This window comes from Xenopus laevis, chromosome 4L (assembly GCF_017654675.1).
Source record: "Xenopus laevis strain J_2021 chromosome 4L, Xenopus_laevis_v10.1, whole genome shotgun sequence".
In the NCBI taxonomy this organism is placed as follows: Eukaryota; Metazoa; Chordata; class Amphibia; order Anura; family Pipidae; genus Xenopus; species Xenopus laevis.
Genome location: NC_054377.1, coordinates 138,519,844 through 138,532,204, shown reverse-complemented (window position 1 = coordinate 138,532,204; position 12,361 = coordinate 138,519,844). Strand labels below are relative to the sequence as shown.

The 12,361-nt window shown below is 43.3% G+C and overlaps 1 protein-coding gene across 2 annotated transcripts in view; it reads right to left on the bottom strand.

The window, feature by feature from the left end:
- Window positions 1-12,361, bottom strand: part of LOC108714687 (kelch domain-containing protein 8B) — a 122,332-nt gene that overhangs the window by 69,984 nt on the left and 39,987 nt on the right. The gene's annotated exons all lie outside the window — the stretch shown is intronic.

Here is a 12,361-nt window from a genome sequence, read left to right as displayed (position 1 = left end):
AATAAAACTCCCCTCCTGCCCAGCCGCTCTTTTACCTGGGACGCAATTCGGGTGGGAGTGGGCGGAGTCAGGATGGGGAGTGGGTGGGACAGAGATGGGATGTGGGCGGGGCAGAGGCAGGCGGGAGGATGAGGATCAAAGTGAGTCTGGGCCCTTCTGAAAATTTTTTTGCAGGGGGGCCCGGCGCACTCTAGTTACGCCACTGGTTCACAAAATTGATCTCTGCCGTTTATTATGTTATCAGGGATCTTATACACTACACTGGAAGTTTATTTTATCTCTGCTGTTACTGGATTTTATATAGAAGCAGGTGCTGCAGTTATTCTTCCATGTCTTATGTGTATATACATTGAATAGGTATAGAGAGAGAGATAGCGTTCATGTAGCCATACTATTAGCCTATCATGTTAAAAGTGTTTCTCCTACTAGAGGTATACTCTGGATGGGGGAAACAATAGTATTTTTTCTAAGAAAAGATCCCTATCAAGCACTGTGGACTGTGCAAAATATCAATTTGAACTTTATTGTTGCCCTGAGATCATCTTTTTGCATGTGGATGTGTCAAGCCCAATTACTTACCCTCATTTGTTTTTAATTTTTTTTGTCTGCACATAAATTACTCGCAGTCTTCTGTCTTTCCTTCTGATCCTGTGTCTGTTAAAAATGAGGATTTCTTCCTCAGATCTCTTAATGAGCCCCATTCAAACTCATTTTCTAATTTTGTGCTAAAAGCAGAGGCCAATATGATCCCGGCGTGTGGTGTTTCTGTACAGATAATGTCCCAGAATCACTGATATAATTAGGCTATTGTTTAACGTCCATCTCAATGGAAATGATGTCTCCTGATGAGCTCTGGGATTTAGACCAAGGCCCTTGCGTGCACAGGACACTAATGTGGGCATCAGGGAAAAAAACTGTTTTTAGATTAGCGAAAAAAATAATTGGGTTCATGTGCTGATTTTAATGAAGGCTTGGGGAGGCAAAGTCTCTGCAAACCAGCAGAGTAAGTTTCCTTAAAACAAGGGGAACAACAGTCAGATTCAAACTTTTACATTATTTAATAGAAAGCAGTGGCCATAGATGTTACAATTAAGATCTTTCCTGGAAAAGATATTTCCAGGAAAGATTGTTCATTTCAATACACACGAGTAGAGCTGATTCAGCACTAACAATGGCCGATGTTCTGGTGCCTTCACAAGTGCCCAATCAAAATTTTCTGGCCAGCCTGATCTACGAGCCGACCGATATCCAAGTCTTCTACAAATATGTGTCGGCTCGTCTCCAGAGGCGGCCGGGCGCCCTAGGCAGCCCAGCCAGCCAGCCAGCTTGCTCCCTCCCTTTCCCCGTCGTGCGCATGTGCGGTAACTTGGCTTGGACACGCATTCGCAGTAAGTTAGCACAGCACGCATGCACGGAAACATGCATGCACGGAAATGAAACTCGCATAATTAAGATGAGTCCGGTCTAGGGGTAGGCAGAAGGGGTAACTGCCCAGTGCCCCCTCAATCGTTGCATCCTAGGCAGCTGCTTCTTCTGCCTACCCCTAGTTCTGGCCCTGCTTGTCACCCACCATACACGCACTGAATATCGGATGAGCTCAGAGCTGATTTCCTAGGAAGAAGTATCATGCTTACCCACCATGTACAGCTGTCTATAGGACTACAGTGAGTGATCCCAAGTAGTTATATATATATATATATATATATATATATATATATATATATATATATATATATATATATATATATATTTCCCTTAGTTCTATTCAGAGTCCTAGGCAATTAGAAGGGACACTCTGAGTGTCATATAAAAAGTGATTTTGGTGTGTGTGTGTGTGTGACATCTATTTGCAGCTCCCTTTATCCCATGGTCAGAATTTATTAATCTGTGTCAGCTTGCCTCTGTTTTACCCCTTCCATCCTTGACTGAAGTGCCAAAATGTCAAATTGTCACAATGGAATCCTGATGGCAAAACATAGAGTACAGGGAGGTGGAAGGTGAGGGAAGCAGTGCCATGGAAACGCTGTGTGTGTGTCTATTTTTAAGAGCCCGGCCTATGTCTCTATCTGTTTGTTTTATGCACTTAACTTTATATTTTGGGGAAAATATATTTTCTAAAGTTATGGCTTCTACTAGGTTCACAACAGCGGCGTAACTATAGAGGCAGCAGACCCCGCAGTCGCAGGGGAGGGGGCCTGGGGGAACAGGGGGCCCGGGCTGTGGGGTCTGCTTTCTCTATAGCTAATAAAACTCCCCTCCTCCCCAGCCGCTCTTTTACCTGGGACGCAAGTCTGGTGGGAGTAGGCGGAGTCAGGATGGGGAGTGGGTGGGACAGAGGTGGGATGTGGGTGGGGCAGAGGCAGGTGGGAGGATGGGGATCAAAGTGCGTCTGGGCCCTTCTGAAGATTTTTTTGCAGAGGGGCCCGGCGCACTCTAGTTACGCCACTGGTTCACAAAATTGATTTCTGGCATGTATTATGTTATCAGGGATCTTATACACTAAACTAGAAGTTTATTTTATCTCTGCTGTTACTGGATTTTATATAGAAGCAGGTGCTGCAGTTATTCTTCCATGTCATATATGTATATACATTGAATAGGTATAGAGAGAGAGATAGCGCTCATGTAGCCATACTATTAGCCTATCATGTTAAAAGTGTTTCTCCTACTAGAGGTATACTCTGGATGGGGGAAACAATAGTATTTTTTCTAAGAAAAGATCCCTATCAAGCACTGTGGACTGTGCAAAATATCAATTTCCAAGGTTAAAGTGGATCTTAAGGCCATCAAAATCTAGAATTATTCACCCCAACAAGGGGACAGAGTATCCATAGTGCCTAAAGGAGCCACGAGATGCACAAATCAAATAGAAATTAACAAAAAGGTGCTGGTCCGTTGGCACCTCACGCCCACTAAAATACATAGTATTAATCCCAACTACGCCAACAAATGCTGGAGAGGATGTGATACCTCCTTTTTCTCCCTACTATTCCTGCTATCCCACAGTCACACTCCCTTCCCAGAGACTTTTATCCCACTGTTACTATAGACACCATCTCTCCCTACTATACCTGCTATCCCACAGTCACACTCCCTTCCCAGAGACTATTATCCACTGTTACTATAGGCACCATCTCTCCCTACTATACCTGCTATCCCACAGTCACACTCCCTTCCCAGAGACTATTATCCACTGTTACTATATACACCATCTCTCCCTACTATACCTGCTATCCCACAATCACACTTCCTTCCCAGAGACTATTATCCCACTGTTACTATAGGCACCATCTCTCCCTACTATACCTGCTATCCCACAGTCACACTTCCTTCACAGAGACTATTATCCCACTGTTACTATAGGCACCATCTCTCCCTACTATACCTGCTATCCCACAGTCACACTCCCTTCCCAGAGACTATTATCCCACTGTTACTATATGCACCATCTCTCCCTACTATACCTGCTATCCCACAGTCACACTCCCTTCCCAGAGACTATTATCCACTGTTACTATAGGCACCATCTCTCCCTACTATACCTGCTATCCCACAGTCACACTCCATTCCCAGAGACTATTATCCCTCTGTTACTATAGGCACCATCTCTCCCTACTATACCTGCTATCCCACAGTCACGCTCCATTCCCAGAGACTATTATCCCTCTGTTACTATAGGCACCATCTCTCCCTACTATACCTGCTATCCCACAGTCACAGTCCCTTCCCAGAGACTATTATCCCTCTGTTACTATAGACACCATCTCTCCCTACTATACCTGCTATCCCACAGTCACACTCCATTCCCAGAGACTATTATCCCTCTGTTACTATAGGCACCATCTCTCCCTACTATACCTGCTATCCCACAGTCACAGTCCCTTCCCAGAGACTATTATCCCTCTGTTACTATAGACACCATCTCTCCCTACTATACCTGCTATCCCACAGTCACACTCCATTCCCAGAGACTATTATCCCTCTGTTACTATAGGCACCATCTCTCCCTACTATACCTGCTATCCCACAGTCACAGTCCCTTCCCAGAGACTATTATCCCACTGTTACTATAGGCACCATCTCTCCCTACTATACCTGCTATCCCACAGTCACACTCCCTTCCCAGAGACTTTTATCCACTGTTACTATAGACACCATCTCTCCCTACTATACCTGCTATCCCACAGTCAAACTCCCTTCCCAGAGACTATTATCCCACTGTTACTATAGGCACCATCTCTCCCTACTATACCTGCTATCCCACAGTCACACTCCATTCCCAGAGACTATTATCCCTCTGTTACTATAGGCACCATCTCTCCCTACTATACCTGCTATCCCACAGTCACAGTCCCTTCCCAGAGACTATTATCCCTCTGTTACTATAGACACCATCTCTCCCTACTATACCTGCTATCCCACAGTCACACTCCATTCCCAGAGACTATTATCCCTCTGTTACTATAGGCACCATCTCTCCCTACTATACCTGCTATCCCACAGTCACAGTCCCTTCCCAGAGACTATTATCCCACTGTTACTATAGGCACCATCTCTCCCTACTATACCTGCTATCCCACAGTCACACTCCCTTCCCAGAGACTTTTATCCACTGTTACTATAGACACCATCTCTCCCTACTATACCTGCTATCCCACAGTCAAACTCCCTTCCCAGAGACTATTATCCCACTGTTACTATAGGCACCATCTCTCCCTACTATACCTGCTATCCCACAGTCACAGTTTAAGTCTTCTCAGATATGTATATTATATCACTGCATTGTGAAGGTAAAGGAATTGTTATCAGTGTTAGGGCTTGTGGCTCGCTATATATATTTTATACATGTTGTGAGCAGAATCAGAGTATTAACTGAACTGACGCAGATTTATTTATCCATAATAGCCACGCAGCATCCAGAACTATTAATGCTAGTGGTAACAGGTATTGCATATTATATAAGGTATCATGTATCAAAAGTTTTCATTATGTCAAGTTTAAGGGGCATAGCTGGGGTGGAGGAAGATTTAGCTATTGCTATCATAAGGAGAAATCGGCAGACTGCATTCGGGGCCCCTGAACCCCCCACACCTTCCAGCGGAGCAGCTCCACAGAAACTGGACATAAAATTGCCCAACAGCAGGGGGAGGATTCAGCCAGCACAAAGAAACAAACGGAGGGATCCCGCCCATCCAGCACAAAAAAAGGAAGGTAAAAAAAAACCCTAAAAAAAAAAGTCAGTGGCTCCGGTGGGGAGCGAACCCCCGGTGCAACTGCACCACTGCTCCCCCGGTAGTTACGCCACTATCCACCATTTATTCCCTGTTTGTTATAACTAAGGTAAAGCACTGCGTATCTTGTCGGCAATATATAAATAAATGATGAAGGTGATGAAATGTGGTTGGACTGTCCTCAAGTGTCTGAATTTTGGAAGTCTGTATTTGCATTCCTACAAACTGAGCTAGACTGAACTATACCCTTTGAACCACAAGTAGCTCTACTTAATGTTCTTCCACCTTCTGTAAAACCACCACAGCGGAAATTGTTGTTCCAAATATTTACAGCAGCTGTCACAATTATATCACGAAAGTGTAAGCTAAACACTACCTACTCTTTACAGGAGCTACTCGCATTAATCACCAGTCATGAACATATAGAAGAGAAAAGAGAAAAACAAATGAGTAGCTCATGACCTCATATGGATGCCGTGGCAGCATTTTATGGCTAGATCCAGAGGTACACAACAACTGCCAACTCAGACTCCTCACACCCTAGCCTAGTAACCAAAATTGATGGCATATAACCTAGCTGAATTGTACTCTATTGAATCCGCAAACATTTTCTTTATTTTTGCTATACTGTTTATTGACATATGTGGTCAATTCTATAAAGCACATTTGGTTAAAAATATAGAATTGTTCAACGTGCTCTTCTGAGCTCTTTTGCAATTGATGTTATTTTCTAAATAATTTCTTTCATTGGGTAATATATTTGCAGTTTTACACTGCTAGTACCTTGCTTCTGGCAGAGCAGCTCTGAGCTTTTGTCCCAGCTGGTCACCAGAGGGTTACCACTCTACACTGGTATCGCCCTTCTTATCAAATGGTTAGATTGGCAGTAGTGATGACCGATTCTGTCCTGTTCATCTTCAATCTGGCAAACGGGGACAATTTACGAGATGCGTTGTCAAAGGGCATTTATTCCCGGTGACTTTTTCAGGGCAAAAAAAATTGGCGTCTATGGGTTTTCTTTGTGACAACCTTTTTCTGCTCAGAATATATTGGAGTCTATAGATATTTATTCACAGCTCAGAAGAGCACTCTGAAAATCCTAAATATTGATGGCCTTTAGATTCCCTTTAATGTAGGAAATGGTAACTGATATATATGTATCCAGAGATGTTATCCAGAATGCTTGGGACCTGGGGTTTTCCAGACAACTGATCTTTCTCTAATTTGGATCTTCATACCTTAATTCTACTAGAAGACCATATAAACCTTCCTTTCCTTAGTGAGATCAGTGTGCGGCTGGGACACATTTTGTTACAAAGCCTATTCTATTCAGGATTCTATAAAAGCAGGTTAATTGGCTCCAGATAGAATTTTATGTTTAGGTTTACATTCCCTTTAAAAAAAGTCTTAGCGTGTCTTATTTTGTCCAATTAAAGTCATATTTATTTTGAGAAAAATTGAAACAGAAATGTTATTGGTTGGCTGGGTTTGCTCCTTGGCCTGTGGTTTATATTCGGTAGACATTTGTAATAAAATTTTGAACGTCAAAACTGTTGGCTTCATTGACTGAGTGTCAGAATTGGATTCCCATGGGGGCATCGGGTGTGTGTTAGTCACATATGCATTAGTAGGTTCAAGGTTGGCTCCATCTACTGATAGCTGCACTCATGTAGTAAGTGCCATTAATAGAGGTAGTTGTGGTCATGAGACTTACCAATAGCTCTACTTATGAACAAACCAGGGGTTCTACTATTAAAATTATAGTATTTTATGGTTGTTGCTCATGGGTAAAAAAGTTTGGGGACCCCTGCTTTATAGGATTTGACCAAACACAACTGCGTTTCCATAAAATGTACCATCTGAGTGAAAGTCAGAGCAGAACTAATATAATACCATCTGACTCATGCGTATAATGGAAGAAGCTGCAGAACCTACAAGATTGACCCATCCGTAGCTCTTCTGGGAGGTTAATAAGACACCTGACACCCAGAATAATTATACTGTGAGCCAGGGTCAGTGTAATTCAGTGCTGAAATCACCATAGCAACCATCAATTATGTTGCCATGGAGACCACCCCAGGCCTGTTTATATTTTGATATAATCATCATGTGCCCTTTGCATACCTTCATGGCTTCCTTGCTCCTGCCACCTCCATCACTTTTTATGTAACTATCAGTGTCAGTACATAAATTAGATTGTATTTTGCATCCAAGTGAGAAAACCACAGATGTTGGAGCATTAGTAATCTAGCAATCTGTTTGGATAAAAGTAAAAGTAATCAGAAATGTGTTGCCGAACACGATATCAGTGTATGGTTTGTTGAGTTGCGTTGTAGTGATGATCACTAGGAGTATATTGGAATTTGAGTGTAGGAGCTCTCCACGGAATGGTGTTCATACCTAGTGTGGTATGAGGAATCTTGGTGGTACAAGATTACAGATATGTTGAAGCATTATAGTGATCATCTCCCGATGGGAAGAGTCTGAAAGTGAAATTTTGGGTACATATTGATTTGCTCTTGTGAATACTCTTGGAACTTATAGTTCCAAGAGTATCCACTAGAGTAAATGAACATGTACCCCAAGTTTCACCTTCAGACTCGTCCCCTCTCCACAGCTTCAAGCTACCCTAGTGAGGCCAGCCCCACCATCTGGGAAGCCTCTTATTTACAGAGACTATGGACACAAGTACAAGAGGACTAAGGGCCCTTAGTGCTCATTCAAGCAACACTTGTGCTTGGGGTCTAGCTGCACTCTGCACCTTGCTTTGAATAAAAAAAATCTAGTAGAGTGTAGCACCAACAGGAGCAACATAGACCTGTAGACCTGCCATAAGACACTGCTTTAGGTTCCCTGGAACAGTGATCCCCAACCATGGCTCAGTTGCTCACCAACCCCATGGATGCTGCTCCCAGTGGCCTTGAAGCAGGTGCTTAATTTTGAATTCCTTTCTTGAAGTTAAGCATTAGTTGCATAAAAACCAGAAGCTATGAAATAGCCAATCACAATCCATATTTAGCACTCATAGAAATTATTTTCATGCTCATGCAAGGCTATAGTAACTTGAGCGGCACCATTACTGTAACTAGTAGCTTTACCCCAATATTTGCTCCGAACGAGACCTCATATACTAAGGGAATGAGCCCTTGCAATGGTGTGGAGGCAGGGTGTAACACACTGTAATCAGTGGTATCAATATAAAATGGATGCCAGTTAGTGATGGGTAGTGATGGGCGAATTTGCGCGAAAAATTTGCGAAACGGCGCCGGCGTCTCGTTTTTGACGCCGGCGCCCGTTTTTGACGCCGGCGCCCGTTTTTTCCGCCGCCGGCGCCCGTTTTTGACGAAAAAATTTTTTTTGACGCCGGCGAATTTTTACCGCAAATTTTTGCGGGCGTTTCGCGAATTTATTCGCTGGGCGCGAATCGCGCAAATTCGCCGCGAATTCGCGCCTGGCGAATAAATTCGCCCATCACTAGTGATGGGCGAATTTACTCGGCAGGCGTGAAATTGCGGCAAATTTTCACGTTTCGCTGTTGGTGAATAAATTTGAGAAATTGCAGAGAAAGTTCAGACGTCAGCGACAATTCTGACGCCGGCGACAATGTACCAGGCTCGTGTCAAATTGTCGCGGCCTCGGAATTGGCGCGTTTCACAAATTTTTTGCCCATCACTGGTGCCAGTGGTTCTTATAAAATAACCATGCCACTTATTTATTAAAGAATGTTTTCCACATAGGAGTTCTATTAGAGATTCGCAGAAACAGGGAACATCAGTGGATAGGCACATGTCAGGAACAGCCAGGAATCGAACCCTGGTCTCTGTTGTTGGGAGGTCTGCATTACCAGGGTGAGCCACTGGAGGATCTCGGTCCTCATGTTAGACACTGCTCTGGACAGACTTGAAATATATTCTTTCTCCCCTGCCTCATTATCCACAAGTGTCTTCCATTCCCAATTAATGACCCTTTATAAGCCTGACCCTGCCCTAAGATCCTGGCTTGATTATCTGAGCTCCTGAACTCGATCCAGCCCCTTACTTGCGACTCCTGACTCCTGTGTCCCCTGCCTGGTTCCTGTGTTCCCTGCCTTGTCTCCTGATTCCTGTTCCTACCTGGTTCCTGATTCCTTTCTCTGTGGATTCCCTGGTTTGACCTTCGGCCTGTTATCTCGACCCTGCTTGAACTCTGCCTGCCTTTGACCTTGCCTTCTCTTTGGACCTTGCTTGCCTGCCGCCTGCCCAGACCTTCTCCGCCTGTTTATTGGACTTGCTTTGCCTTTACCCAGGTTGTATCTTTCAGTTTATACTGTTATTGATATTTCATTTATCTCCATTAAAAACTCCTTTATCATAACATGGCTTTTGCTGTTAAACCTGCAGTAAATGTGTATCACCTGGGTTATCCAGCATATAGGCTCCATTCATCAGCACCCAAACCTGACAGGCATATACTCACAGCACCAGGGTAAAAGAGAAAATACACAGCATACATAGGAGTACTCCCAGCCTTTTCCCTAAGTGGAGCTAGTGCTGACACTTAGGGGCACATTTACTATTGGTCGAATATCGAGGGTTAATTAACCCTCGATATTCGACCCTCGAAGTTAAATCATTCGACTTCGAATATCGAAGTCGAAGGATTTAGTGCAATTCCTTCGATCGATTAAATCCTTCGAATTGAATGTTTCGAAGGATTTTAATCCATCGATTGAACGATTTTCCTTCGACCCCAAATTGCCTAGAAAGCCTATGGGGACCTTCCCCATAGGCAAACATTGGTGCTCGGTCGATTCGAAGTCGTAGTCGAAGGTCGAAGAAGCCAATTCGATGTTCGAAGTAGCCAAAAAAATACTTCGAAATTTGAAGTATTTTTCATTCGAATCCTTCACTCGAGCTAAGTAAATGTGCCCCATAGTCCCTACTCTGGGCAATTAGTATCCGGGATCCTAGGCCCACTCAACACTCCTTGGGGGAGCCTGTGTTGCTCAGATAAATAGCCCTGCCTATCTATCACTCCTAAAGTGATCTATTAAAGTAAGTAGCCTATCATTTACTAGAACTGACCTTGTTTAGGTTCCAAGTGCAAACCTTTCCTACCTGCTCAGGTAAGAGGTCTGGCAATGAGCATGCGTGCTCAACTTATATATTATAACACTATGCCATCTAGTGGCTAAACTGGGGAAAGCTAGGGGTCATGTTTTGACCCAGGAACGAAGAGCCTTGCTCCTGTATAACTAAGGGGCTCTTTCAGGGTTGGTCTAGGCCGGCGGGACACCGGGAAAACCCAGTGGGCCCCGGCTTGTGAGCCCCACCGACCCACTCCCTGAATCATTTTCCATCTGGAGCATGGGGTCCGGAGGGGGTCCCCTGAGACAGCAGCACCAGTGGGCCCCAGGCCCCCCCAGTCCGACGATTGGCCCTTCTGTGGCTACACTTTAGGGGAATGCAATATAAACGAGGAATACTTTTATCAGTCCCCTATATTTGTTTTGCTCCCCATCTCTTTTTACATTTGAATGTGACTCATGGGTTAAAAAACTAGAGACTATTACCCAGTAAATCTAGTCTTGATCCCACTCCAATTCCTATTCTCCTTTGTTTAGCATTGTGATCAATGTAAAGAGATTTAAAGGGTATTATAGGGCCCCCACACATAAACACACCCATGGTGGCAAGGTTAAGATACAAAAAATCCCCACGTTTCCCGTTTCTGTTTGGAAATGGAAAGATATTTATATGATTGCTAAAATTCTTAACACATGTCCTTGGCGTGACTGCTAAACCACCTGTTACTAAGCAACACTACATAACAGTTTAGATTTTAAAAAATGCCCTTTTTATAAATCTGCCTTCCATACATTTCTGCTAAGCGCATCAGAAGTATGTGACAGGAAAGCAAACACTCTAATTGTGTTAGTGATGTGGATAATTGGTATAACTACCAGGGGTACAGGGGATGGCACCCAGGCCCATCTCACCTTGGAGCCCACTGGAGCCATGATACAGACATACCTCAGGTGGAACAGAGGGGTTTTTTGCATTCGCATGTCTGGAGGGCAGGGGCAGCCTCTAACCCTACATTTGTATTGCCATTAAGTTCTATGCATTAAAATCCAACGCATGTCAAAAGCAATTTAAAAGGCCCTTAGGTAGAAATCTTTCTGCCTGTCTCTAGCAACAATGAACAGAAAATTCACGTTCCACAGTATCAAATTAATAATTGTAAGAACATGTAGGTTTTTTTTTTATAAAGCCTAGTGGTGAGTTGTTTCCGTCCAAAAGTATAAGCTATAAAAAAAACACTTTTTTATTATGTGAGCTGAGACTCTAAATATGTTTGCTATTATTTAGGAAACAATGTCAGTAATAGAGTTTTAACCACAAAAATATCTATTTTATACCAATCACTATAAAAGGCCTATTAATTAAAGGGATACTGTCATGGGAAAAAAAATTTTTTTTCAAAATAGATCAGTTAATAGTGCTGCTCCAGCAGAATTCTGCACTGAAATCCATTTCTCAAAAGAGCAAACAGATTTTTTGATATTCAATTTTGAAATCTGACATGGGGCTAGACATATTGTCAATTTCCCAGCTGCCCCATGTCATGTGACTTGTGCTCTGATAAACTTCAATCACTCTTTACTGCTGTACTGCAAGTTGGAGTGATTTCACCCCCCTCCCTTTTACCCCCCCCCAGCAGCCAAACAAAAGAACAATGGGAAGGTAACCAGATAACAGCTCCCTAACACAAGATAACAGCTGCCTGGTAGATCTAAGAACAGCACACAATAGTAAAAACCCATGTCCCACTGAGACACATTCAGTTACATTGAGAAGGAAAAACAGCAGCCTGCCAGAAAGCATTTCTCTCCTAAAGTGCAGGCACAAGTCACATGACCAGGGGCAGCTGGGAAATTGACAAAATATCTAGCCCCATGTCAGATTTCAAAATTGAATATAAAAAAATCTGTTTGCTCTTTTGAGAAATGGATTTCAGTGCAGAATTCTGCTGGTGCAGCACTAACTGATGTGTTTTGAAAAAAAATTTTTTCCCATGACAGTATCCCTTTAAGGGCATTTGTATGTAACTATAAGCAATAGCTTTCTCCATTGGAAACAATAGAAGCC